We start from the raw sequence: 12,710 nt of genomic DNA, 5'->3' as shown, positions 1-12,710 counted from the left end.
CTGATTTGCCGTGTGTGACCTTGGCTACGTTCACAATTCAGTTTTGTGTACCAGACCCCGGCGTGTCCCAGACTTACCTCGCTCCCAGCCGTGCTCCTGCCGTGTGCCCTGCCAGAGGGCTCCCAGCCGTGCTCCTGCCATGTGCCCTTTCTGAGGGCTTCCAATCCATCTGCCCTGCCAGTGGGCTTCCAGCTGTGTGCCTTGCCATTCTGAGTTCCCCTGTCCTCGCTACAGTTCCCCTTTATTCTTCGACTCCAGTCCTGCTTTTCTGTCTGTTGTGTGCCTGTCTGAAACTACCTACCAGTCATAATGCATCAAGGGGTACAGGCAGAGCCCCTGGTATCCCCTGCAACTGGGCTCCTACCCGTCCTGACAATTCCACTGTCCAGCTGCTTTCTTTCTGAGCTCATATTAAATTGATAAACTACTAAGTTGTGTTCCCTTCTGGTAACAAACTATGAGTTATTTATGTAATGATCTGGTACATATTTAGAAAATGTAGTAGTGTTTTGGGAGAAGATCATGCCCCATGTTTTCTCCATTAGCAATATATATTATTTTCTACATTTCATAGTAATAGATTTTGCAGGAAAAATAATAGGATCTGTTCATTTGCAACATTTATCTATAGTCAACGATTTCATAGACACTCTACATGTCACGTTCAATGTGTTTCTCCCTGTTTTCAGTACAGGTTCAGCTTATGTGTGATAGTCACATGTTTTGGAAGAGTTCCATGTTCTGTATACGAACTAGACTCTAATTGTTATTGCTATCATAACATAACTCTTCCAAACATTACCATATGGAAAATTGGTTTCTATCACACTTCTACATATTTGTAAATAAAAAAAACACCATAATGTAGAAAACAATCAAATACAATTAAATTAATTGGTGTCCATCATTCAGTTTTTATTATATTTTGCACGTCAAGGATTTGAAATAAATAGCACGGATCTTTGATTACTTAGTGACCCTTTTCTGCAGATGATCAAAGTAAAGAAAGTCTCTAGCCTCCATTGTATACTTTATGAGTGACACGCCTTAAATATTTAGCATTATATGTTACAATATATGACCAAAAGTATGTGGACACTCCTCCTGATTATTGAGTTTAGGTGTTTTAGCCACCCATTGCTAGAAGGTGTATGAAATTAAGCACACAGACATGCCATCTCTATAGACAAACATTGGCTGTAAAGTGAGTTGCGCTGAAGAGCTCAGTTTGACAGCTTCCTGCCCTGCTAGATCTGCTCCACTATAACTGCTATTATTGTGAAGTGGAAGCATCTAGGAGTAAGAGCAGCCTCTGGAAGCATCATCAGCACAAGCCCTGTGTGACGGGAGCTTCATGAAATGTGTGTCCATGAATATGCAGCTGCACATAAGCTGACGATACCTAAGCGCAATGCCAAGCATTGGCTTGAGTGGTATAAAGCAGTGCTCCTCAACCCTCTACTCAAGGCACAGCAGTAATACCTAAATCCTGGACTGTTAGGTATGCCTTGAGGAGAGGGTTGAGGAGCACTGGTGTAAAGCACACCATCACTGGACTCTGGAAACATGTTCTCCAGAGTGACGGATCATACTTCACTATATGGAAGTCCGATTGATGAATCTGTTAATGCTACAAGACATTGTAGACAACTGTTTGCTTCCAACGATGTGGCACCGGTTTGGGGAAGGCTCTTTTCCTGTTCCCATCTGACTCTGCCTGTGCATAAAACAAGGTCCATAAAGAATACTATTTGACAAGTTTGATGTGGAGGAACTTGAGTAGCCTACACACAGCACTGACCTTAACCCCATTGAACACCATTGTGATGAACTGGAATGTTGATTACAAGCCAGGCCTTCCCCTCCCAATAGGCACAAACTCCAACAGTTTGTTCCCATAAGAGTGGTCGCTGTTAAAGCCGCAAAGGGGAGCCAACTCCATATTGGAATGTCCAGCAAGCTCACATAGGTGTGATGGTCAGGTGTCTGCATACTTTTGGTTATATAGTATATCTTTGGCTTAGTTTTAATTGATGCAAACAAAAATATTGTGTTTAAGTTTGTGATAACGTTGAGGAAGGTCACAGAAGGTTGAGTAAAATAAACATAGGCTTACACCCTTGTATTTTCTTCTCCACAATCCTCTTATGCCAGTGGTTGAGCCCTTGGCAGAAACATGACATGTAACAAATCATGTATTGAGGGGCCCTTTCCTATGTATGTGTTATGTTATTGAGTGTGTGAAATTAGTGCTCGGTTCTATGCACTTATATAATGGATGAAATAACAATTTTTCTTAGTATTTAATGTAAGTAAAGTACGCAAAACTGTTACAGATGTCATTAATGGTAGACTGGTTTCAAAGGGCTCACTTCTGTACCAAGAAGTTTTGGGATCCCTCCCCCAGCAAAGCAGGCATTTTTAACCCCACTGGCCCCTGGGTGCTCTGTGGCCAGTAATGTTTTATAATCTAGGAAGAATCCCTGGCTCTTCAACGTGACAGCCTGTGGGTACTCTTATTATGCATATATTTCAGCAAGACAGTGGCTCTGTATAGGCAAACTAGGTGATGCCTAGGTTCTCACTACGGTTTAAAAAACTTTGACGTTCAAAAGATTTAGACGAGACTGAGCAGCTCAATGTAGCCTTAAGAGTAAATGTGGCAATTTCTGATCTAGAAAAGGGTATGTCAGTCATTTTCGGAGTTTCTGCTAACTTCACTTTAAAGGAAAAATGGGGAATAAAATCACAATTTTCCTGGGGCATCAAGAGACCGTGGGCCAGCCCTAGTTGTCCTAGTTGTTTTTTGGATAAATATATAGCATCTATCACTAAAACAAGAATCCCTTAAGGATGATACTTATATACAATGACCATCTACCACCAACCACCAGACTTAATTGTATTTTATTTAGCTGAAAATTTGGATGACAAATCAGTTATTATTGCTTTATGTTAAACTGTCATATGTATTTATAAAATGAAATATAAAACTGTATCAGTAAATTGTGACAGTGGTCACATATCATATGTAATCCTCTTATTGACATCTACTTGTCACCGTGCTACCTCCTGAAAAAGCGATCTGAAAAAGTGATCTGCTTTGTTTGATTGTAGTAATCAGATAACCCCATGCTGACAATTAGGTTATCCTGTTGTATGTTCACAGTTTATTCTTCTTCGCATTATCTCCATATCGCAGGATCCTTATCAAAGATCAGATGATAGTCACTGAAGCCACAGGAAACAATCCCTGATTAAAGACTCACCAGAAGAACTAATTTTAAATCATTTTCCACATCAATCATCAATTTCCACATAGAACCTATATAACAAGAACTATGCATCATTTTGGAACAGGGCTTTGGTTTCTCATTGAGTTTTTTTTTTAAGCTGCTTATTCTTGTAACAGGCAACACTCTGCCAATCCGTTCTGCTTGAACTTATACAAAAGGCAAAGGGTGAAATACTTCAAATGTTTAGTGCTGCTATGGCCAAAAATGAGAGTTTTTTTAATGTACATGCACCATATGTTTCTTTTACATGGAATGGAATGACTAAGACATGGAGAATGGCTAAATTTGTTGCAGAAAGCTATGGTAGATTATGGGATGCCATCCTACCAGCCATCAACTACTGTGTTCTTTGTGGAAATCCTGTGTCTCCACTCTTTTTATTGGCCATTAGGAAATTGTCAAGACCCAGAGTCAGTGGGTCAGTTTATGTGCAAAGCCATAAATCAAACGGATGAACTTGCTCAGTTCTCTATCTGTCTCCAGACTGGTGAAGACAGTAGTAGTCAGCTGTCCGCCCCCTGTGGATTACAATTCACCATGTGACAAACGCTGGAAGACATTAAGCCCATGAGAAAAAAAAACACATTTTAACCTTTGGTGTACCCTAGGAGACTACATTCACCATACATTTAAAAGCACTCCAAAAAAAAATGTGAAAAGAGCTACTAATACTTATAAAACATAAATGTAACTAGAAACAAAAAACTATTTTAATATATTTATTTTATTAATTGTGTCATTAAATTAAGGTAAGATTTACAAAATGTATGCAATATATTTGGGGAAATTAAAATATGATTAATCACTGTATTAATATGATTGCATGATTCTGTATCTTGATTTATAATGATTATCAAAATAATAATAATTGATAATAATCAATAATAAGTACTCCACACCGGTTGATGGTACCTAAGAATAGGTAATAATCAACATTCAATAGATTATTATATCCTTTTATTATATGCAATCTATCTTTTTTAATTAGGTGCCCGTAAGGTTAGAGCTAGTGCTGCCCTCTATACAGAACCAAAATAATATTACAATGCAGTTGGGTCCTGTCCAACATGGCTTTAAAAAAGATATGATGCAGCAAACCGACCAGTACTATGGAGCACAACACACTTAAGTGCAAAATCTCAGACACCTCCAGGTACGTAAAGTTACTTGAGAGTGTTCCCTAAACTCTAACCGCTCTAACTACACCAACCAATGTTGGCCAGCAGGGACAGATTTTAAACAAGATCATAGTCAGTCCCTGATTAAGGGTCCGTTGGATCTTAAATTGAAATTATGTTTCTAAGAATTATATATCTATCTATCTATCTATCTATCTACATTACACATACATTACATTTATTTATAAGGCGCCATCAGATTCTGTAGCGCTGTTACAATCAGAGTCAGTTAAATTATTTAAAATCACAAATAATAACAAACAGGCACAAAAGGAGAAGAGGGCCCTGATCTTGTGAGCTTACAATCTAGTCGGTGGTTGAGGGGTTGAGGGGGTAGTGAAACAGTAGGAGAGAGGATGAGTCGATCGAATCTGGATGATCTGTATAGGTTGTTGGTCGTTCAGATGGCTTAATTAGGATGTTGGCTTAATAAGTTTGGAAGCATGGCTGTACACTGCCTTGAAAACGGTGGGTTTTCAGAGAGCTGTTGAAATTTGCATACTAGGGAGAGAGTCTGCTGAAACAGGGAAGGTAATGCAGGACGTATGAAATCCTGAATACAGGAGTGGGAACTGGTAGACATGCAAGACTGGTAGACATGCAAGATCATAGTTGGCCCTAATTAAGGGTCCATGGGATCTTAAATAGAAAATATGGTTCCAAGAAACATTGTGCTCGATTAAACGACCCTTCAAATCCTTAATTGACTAATCTAATTATGTTTAGATTTCTGCTGACATGTGACAACATTAATGTTTAAGGGACAATGATTTACATGAGCATTTGTATATGTGTGCATGTATGCATGTGTGTATGTATATGATTGTGTGCATATGCTTGTGTGTACAACAGGTAAAACAGCTGTCTTATTGGCTGTGCTGTCTCAATAAATAACCGCCAAGTAGATGGTTGCTTATGTAAACAAAGATACTATTCTGGTGCATGGTCCTGCTTTTGAAAGAAAAACACATTAAAAAGGCCAAAAGGTCATTTTTTTATCAATTTAAATGTATTGACATTTGAAGATCAAAGACTTCTGAGGAAGCTGAAAGAAAAGAGTCTAGACCTGATGGATGTGTGTCTTCCTTGGTACTTAACACAATGTGAGAGAGTGCTAACCTGGTATCTCAAAAATGACACTAATTACAATAGGGCTCATGCTCCATTGGGTCTCATTGCTCTTCAGTAACACATGCAAGCCAGCCAAAGGGTTAAAGAGAAGGAAACAGTTATTTATCCTGAAGCAACAACCTCAAACATAACTCAATAACCCTAATCGGGTAAAGATAATGTTAACTGCATTCTGCTAATCCTGACAATTTACTACTAATGATAACATAGTAGCAGAGATATACATTCATCCTGCAAGAAGGCAGCCAGTCCCAGGGCAGCAGGTCTTCAACTATCTCCCTGGCCACTGTCCAGCTAGGCACAGTCCTTCATACAGTAGAGTGAATGGGCTGGTGGGGAGACAAGAGATCTACCTTGTAACTATCCCTTTTAGCAGCAGCCCAACAGGCAGTCTGATTGCTCAATAACGTGATCTGTTCCAGGGTTTGCGGCGGAGGGGCTGCCCCCTATTAGACCTGCCACCCAAAGGCCAGAATGTTGACTTTGAATAATGTAAAGTTGGAATGAACGAGTAGGATGAATTTAAACAAATCCCAGGGCCAGTCTGGCCCTTCTTATGAACCTAGTTCACTTGGGTTGCTTTCTCATTTCAGCTCATAGAAACTTACTTGCAGACTTGTGGCTTAGTGGATAAACGATGTAGTGAAGCTCTTGAAGTTCAACCTTTCCATGAAATACCTTTTGCACTGATCCAGAAGAAAGGGACAAGACCTTAAGAGAATCTCCTGTCAACTGTGCTGCAAAGGGGAAATATTCTTCTTGTTTCCAAAGGTAGTCTCTAAATTGGTTTTCCCCAACCATCCCCACTGCTTGCAGTTCCTACATCCAAGTGAATTGTCTTTACATCCCACTCTGTTGACGATGAGAACATAAAAACTCTTTATTGGTGGTTATTGGCTTTCTCCACAAGAAAAAGAATTACAGCTTTAAACACATTAAATCAAGCGTACTATTTTTTTAAAGGTAACCCTAGCATGTTAACCCATCTCGTTATGTTGCTGCGTCCTTTGGTGGTACCACGACTTTATGAACTCATGCATTTGTTCTCTTGGATTTTCAGTAGAGGCATTGAGGGAATAAAAGGCTAATAATAAATAATTAGTTACCTGTCATTATATATTCATGTAATTTATTTCTTTAGGTTAGCAGTCTTATAACAATACTGTAAGAACAACCAAATAAAGCAATAAAAATAAAAGTCAGGCATAGAGAAAAGAAAAGAGTGGACCTCCCATGGTTCATTTGTTCCTTTCAATTGATTGGCCCGATGTTTCAGCCTTGGTTTAAGAAATATTCTGTGCCAGCCTCAAAAACCTCAGAAACAGGTGCTAGGTTGAAGGGGGGGATGCATAGATTCAATACTGGCCATATTTTAAATTGTAAATTAAAAGCAACGCCTGACTGTTCCAGTAGCAGATAAAGGACTATTATTTATTTTCTCATCCTATTATCCTATAATTATTATTGCATAAAATATTTTTGTACTGGATTATTCAAATCTGTAAGTACAGCGGCATGTTATATGTATGTATTAATGACATACGCATGCATGGGGTAAATATACTACCTACCAGCCGGTGCCTGTATCCTACTTTGTATGAGAAGTAACACAGTTGTACTAGCGTTGTCAATCATGCCTCTGAAGACTAGACCTGCAGTAGACGTGTAAAACAAACAAAGAACAGTAAAACATTTTCATAAGAATTAATTATCACAGAATCGTAACACTACCAGATACGAACCTGCATGACCCCAGGCTGAATATTTTTCCCTGAGGTTTACATTTTATGAGTTTTTTTGTTTTTTGGCTGCTGCTGTTCCTTGAGACCTGTTTGATTCCATATGTCTCTGAACCATATGGGGGAAGGAATGTAGGGCCCTCCGGTCGGCGGTGTTTGTTTATATTTCTTAATAACCGCAGCAAAACCATTTCTGACTTTCTTATGTCATTTTTCTATAGAAACATAGAATCCGACGGCAGAGAAGAACCATATATTCGGCCCATATATATGTTTGGGATTAACAGAACCATATGATCACTTTATTCCAGCACTCAGAGGTAAAGCCTGCTAAACCTTGGAAAGTATCTTTATCTCCTACAACACTAATCTAGTGTCATAACCAGTTATTAATGTTCTCTTTCATTTCCCCAAAAATCTGCATTGTAACTGTATAGGGACACGTTCTCAATGACCGCCACGTCTGTGCCCATCTGCTTTATATCTGTCATGTATGGATTAGTGTTTTCATTGTGGTAATAACCGTCATTGTGTAGATAAGCAGCGCATTTTGTACCTTCGTAGAGTTATGTATTCACAAAGATGCATAGATTTAAAAAAATTTAAGAAAATATGCATATTAAGATGTCCTAGATGCCTGCATTGATAGGTTTGCACAAACCATACGTATACCAGCATTCAACGGTATGTACAAACATATAAGCAAGCCATATATGCCAAGTGTCCTGAGTTAGTCAGAATAGAAGGCCGTCAGTCCTGCCTGTCTCTGGCTATACAGACGGCTGTCAGTAGCCATTTCAGAGCTAAACAGTTATTGGGCATGCACTGTGTGGTATCGGGGTCCTAGGTTGGTGCATGCAATCATTGTAGTATTCAGGCCTAGGCAGATGTGGCGGGTGGCAGGTCTGAGGCGAAGTGCCGGGATATGATGTCATCTCTTAATACTCTGCATTAAGAGGATGCTCATGACAACAGAACAGCTGTATGCACTGCTTTGGTTCAGACTTAAGACAGCACTCCTAGTAATTATTAGTAATGTATATTACATTATATTTAGCACCATCAGTAGGGCTCTTACGAAAGGGGACGGTTAAAACAGACAAAAGGATTAACACATGCTGAGGTATCTTGGTAAGGAAGGAGAAGAGGGTCCCGCTCCTGCAAGCTTACAATCTATCACCGGCCTTCATATCATGACAGCACTTAAAGTGAATGTGTCCCTTTTCCCAGATAAGGGACACACACTAATTAAGAACCCACCTTTTTGTGCATCACAAGTTAAGTTCCCGTTTTCAGGACTCCTATGATTATTCCTTCCCAGTAAGTTGCTGCTCATTTTTGTTAACATTCTGTCCTTTTGGTGACTACTAATTTGTTCTGGCCATTTTTGTGTGGAGATAACATCAGGACAGGAAACTGATCTGTTGGTTCTGACACATTTTGACACAAAGCTCAGATGCCATAAAGTGAAATAGTCCAGCGTCTCCAGTTACACCGATTAATGAAAAAAGAAAATACAACCTATGAGTAGTAATAAATTAATTTACAGACGCTAAAAACTGTGAAGGTGACAGCTCCCCTTTAATGTAGGTAAACCATGACATCTTGATAACATCCACAGATAACATCACCAACGTATTCTGTCTTGATAGACTGGAACAGATTATTTGCAGGCATTCTAAATGTAAATACACAAAACTTTAAAAAACATAGAACTTGAAAGCAGATAAAAACCATTCAGCCCATCTAGTCTGCTCATTTCTCTTGATGTAAAGACTTAGACCATAATCGGTCCTTGGGCTTCGTCTTAGATTCCCGTATTAGCCTCTGCCACTTCTGATGGAAGGTTGTTCCAACCTCTTAGGAAAGAGAACGCTTGTTTTCCTGTCCAAATTGTTATGTGCTGGTTACCCATTGTACAGCACTGTGGAATACAATGGTGTTATATTGATCAATAAAGACACAGTTATACAAAATACACAAATATATTCCAGCAGTTGTGAGTAGGTTCATTTATAATATGTGTATGACAAAACAATACATCATAAATATATATATATATATATATATTTAAGTATATTCTGTATCTGTATATACAGGCCAGCATAGAAATATATCTAGTTATATGCATAGACAAATACACACAGACTCATAATCAGACATGCCTACCTACATAGGGAATATCTGGAATAATAGCATGTTTGGTTTATGCTCCCAGCGGGGCCTCTCACAATTGGATGCAGGGATAAAATGAATATACCATGCATGCCACCTTTTGACCTACTGTACTGAAAGAAAAATGAATCAGATTTTACATTTTTCAATAAAGGTGCACGCTAAATCACACATCTCACAGACATCTACAAACCAGGGTTTTAAAAGCAAAAATGATATTCATTGTATATACCAGAGCTTTCAGAAATAAACATCAGAATTTAAACCTTTCACAGTCTGTTGTAGAAATGTTCATGTACAGACACCTAACTTATTATGTTGTTGACTTTTTTACTTCATGCTCACAAACACTTACACATTCATGCTCAAACCCACACACATACACACCCAAGGTCAGACATCCACATCCATGCTCACACATACACATCAATGCTCACACACAAACACTTACACATCCATGCGCACACACGTATACATCCGTGCTCATATACACACATATATGCACACACACAAACCCTGGTAACTCACATACACACTGGCACACATTTTTACACACACTCTCACATTTTTACAGACTTATACACTCACACACATACTCCTCACACAATTACACATACACATTGATGCTCACACATACATATTCCTGCTCACACAGAAACACTTACACACACATACTCATACACAAAGATACATATCCATGCTAACGCAACATTTCCACATATATATATGTTCATACACACTTACACATACACATCCATGCTGACACATTTACCCATTCACATTCATGAATCTATCTATCTATCTATCTATCTATCTATCTATCTATCTATCTATCTATCTATCTATCTTCATAACTATATATTGGGTTTTAAGGGGTATGGAATATTACGATGGAGCCCAGCTGCTCTGCACTCTTTCTTTGCTGGACAGTTGCAAGGCAGCAGTAATATTTTTAATTGCAGGACTTCTCCAAGTATGATGCTATTGACATCAGCTTTTTTTCTAGAACAGACATCATTTTCAGGTGATGTTGACTAGCACTTGTTTTAAGAGGTGTGGTTGGAGTCATGGCTAGCTGAAAGGCTTTATAAATACCTTTTAGGTTGTGACCTCATGATAGCTGTTTGTAAGGTTCATCTAAGAAGAATAATGTATTCTACTGAAGCATGTGGAGCTGGAGAGGGTTCAAAGACGGGCAACCAGAGTAATAAGGGGAATGGGAGGACTACAGTACCCAGAAAGATTATCAGAATTGGGGTTATTTAGTTTGGAAAAAAGACGGCTTAGGGGGGACTTAATAACTATGTATAAATATATAAGGGGACAGTACAGAGATCACTCCCAGGACCTATTTATACCCAGGACTGTATCTATAACAAGGGGACATCCTCTACGGCTGGAGGAAAGAAGGTTTCTACACCAGCACAGACGGGGGTTCTTTACAGTAAGAGCGGTGAGATTATGGAACTCTCTGCCAGAGGAAGTGGTTATGGTAAACTCAATAAAAGAGTTCAAAAGGAGCCTGGACGTGTTTCTTGAAAGCAATAATATTACAAGTTATGGATATTAGATTAATAGGGACAGAACGTTGATCCAGGGATTTATTCTGATTGCCATATTTGGAGTCGGGAAGGAATTTTCCCCCTGGTATGGGGCAATTGGCATCTGCTTCATAAGGGTTTTTTGCCTTCCTCTGGATCAACACAGTAGGGACACAATATGTATATAGGTTGAACTTGATGGACTTTGGTCTTTTTTCAACCTTATGAACTATGTTACTATGTTACTATGTAACCACTGTTAATTCTAGGGCTGAAGAACACTGATAAACTCATGTCCACAAAACGTTCTGAGCTTCTAGAAAAAAAAAGGACATCACAGGAGGAAAGAGGGAAAACAAGCAATTCCTCCTCCTATGAGGGGGCACATGGCAGGTATGATTTGCCACATCTGGGATCTATTGATAGCTATTTATGTGATTGACTACAATCTGAGCTCCTAAAAAAAGAGGGACATGAGGTGAGGAGATAGGGACAGAGGTACATAAACAGCTAAGACACTGCAAAGATCTGTCTTAGGAGACACTAAGGGTTGAAGAACACTCAAAACGTAGGCCATGTCTACACATATTGTTCCCAGCACACTCTTAGACAAACTGCACTCTATTAAGCACACAAAGCTAAGACACAACAGTGAAAAAAAAGCCCCGATATGGAGAAGCAAGGGGATCTGGAAGGCCATCGCTGGAAGCAGCAGTCACTCTGTGAGACCGGTACTGCCGGTTGTCTTTTTCAAAACTTACCAGTGAAACAATTAATAAAGGAACCCATTAAGCTCTGATTATTGCTGCAAAAAGGGAGGTTAAATTTCAATCCTTTGAAGTAACTGAGAATGATTCAGGCCTCATTACAGAGATATAATCTACATTCATACATTTATGTTAGTGATTCAAATCTATTGGGACGGATTGAATTCCGTTAAATAGTGCATCTTTCCTGTGGAACCTTTCTCAAACTTTCTCAGGCTGGCCCAAATGGTGACCAAACAATGCAAAGTAGAGGGGTATTTAGAGATCTTTCTGTTATGTAAAAGAAAAGGCTATACAGAAAGGAGAAAAAAAGAAACAGATAGAATCTAAAAAAAACTGTGTCAGCTTTTCATTTGGTCTGTTTTCTAAATGCCCTTCCTGTCATCATGCGGTATGGAAAAAAGTCCCTGTGCGCAGTTTTATGGGCAGCACCTGTCATACTGAGACCCAAATTTAACCTTTAAAGATCTAGAAGGGTGAAAAAATGTTTGCAAATCACTGCTCTCAACAAAGTTCATCTTATAGCAGATCTAACGATACATAAAAGAATCTCTCGAGCTACACAAATAGCGCTTTGAAATTGACAAATAAAGGTTTCCAGTTCCTAATTTAAAATCCTTAAATGATTAATATTATTATTATTATTATGTTATGTATCTGTATAGACTATTATTGATATCTGTGTGTTTTAGTCAAAAACTGTAAATATTTTAGGGTCTGGGTATGATGGGAGTTGTAGTTCACAATTCCCAGTAGCTGGAGCACCAAAATATCATTACTCCAAAGTGCGATTCCTTAAATCACCAAGAGGTTTATCTTACAAAACGTTAGAGGCTCAAATGGGTAGCGTTCTTCTGCAAGACGGGGGGGGCACCAGCACCCC

The sequence above is a fragment of the Sceloporus occidentalis genome, unplaced genomic scaffold (genome assembly GCF_023333645.1).
Source record: "Sceloporus occidentalis isolate IW3139 unplaced genomic scaffold, rSceOcc1.0.p SCAF_101, whole genome shotgun sequence".
Lineage (NCBI taxonomy): Eukaryota > Metazoa > Chordata > Lepidosauria > Squamata > Phrynosomatidae > Sceloporus > Sceloporus occidentalis.
Note: the sequence above shows the minus strand (reverse complement) of the source record.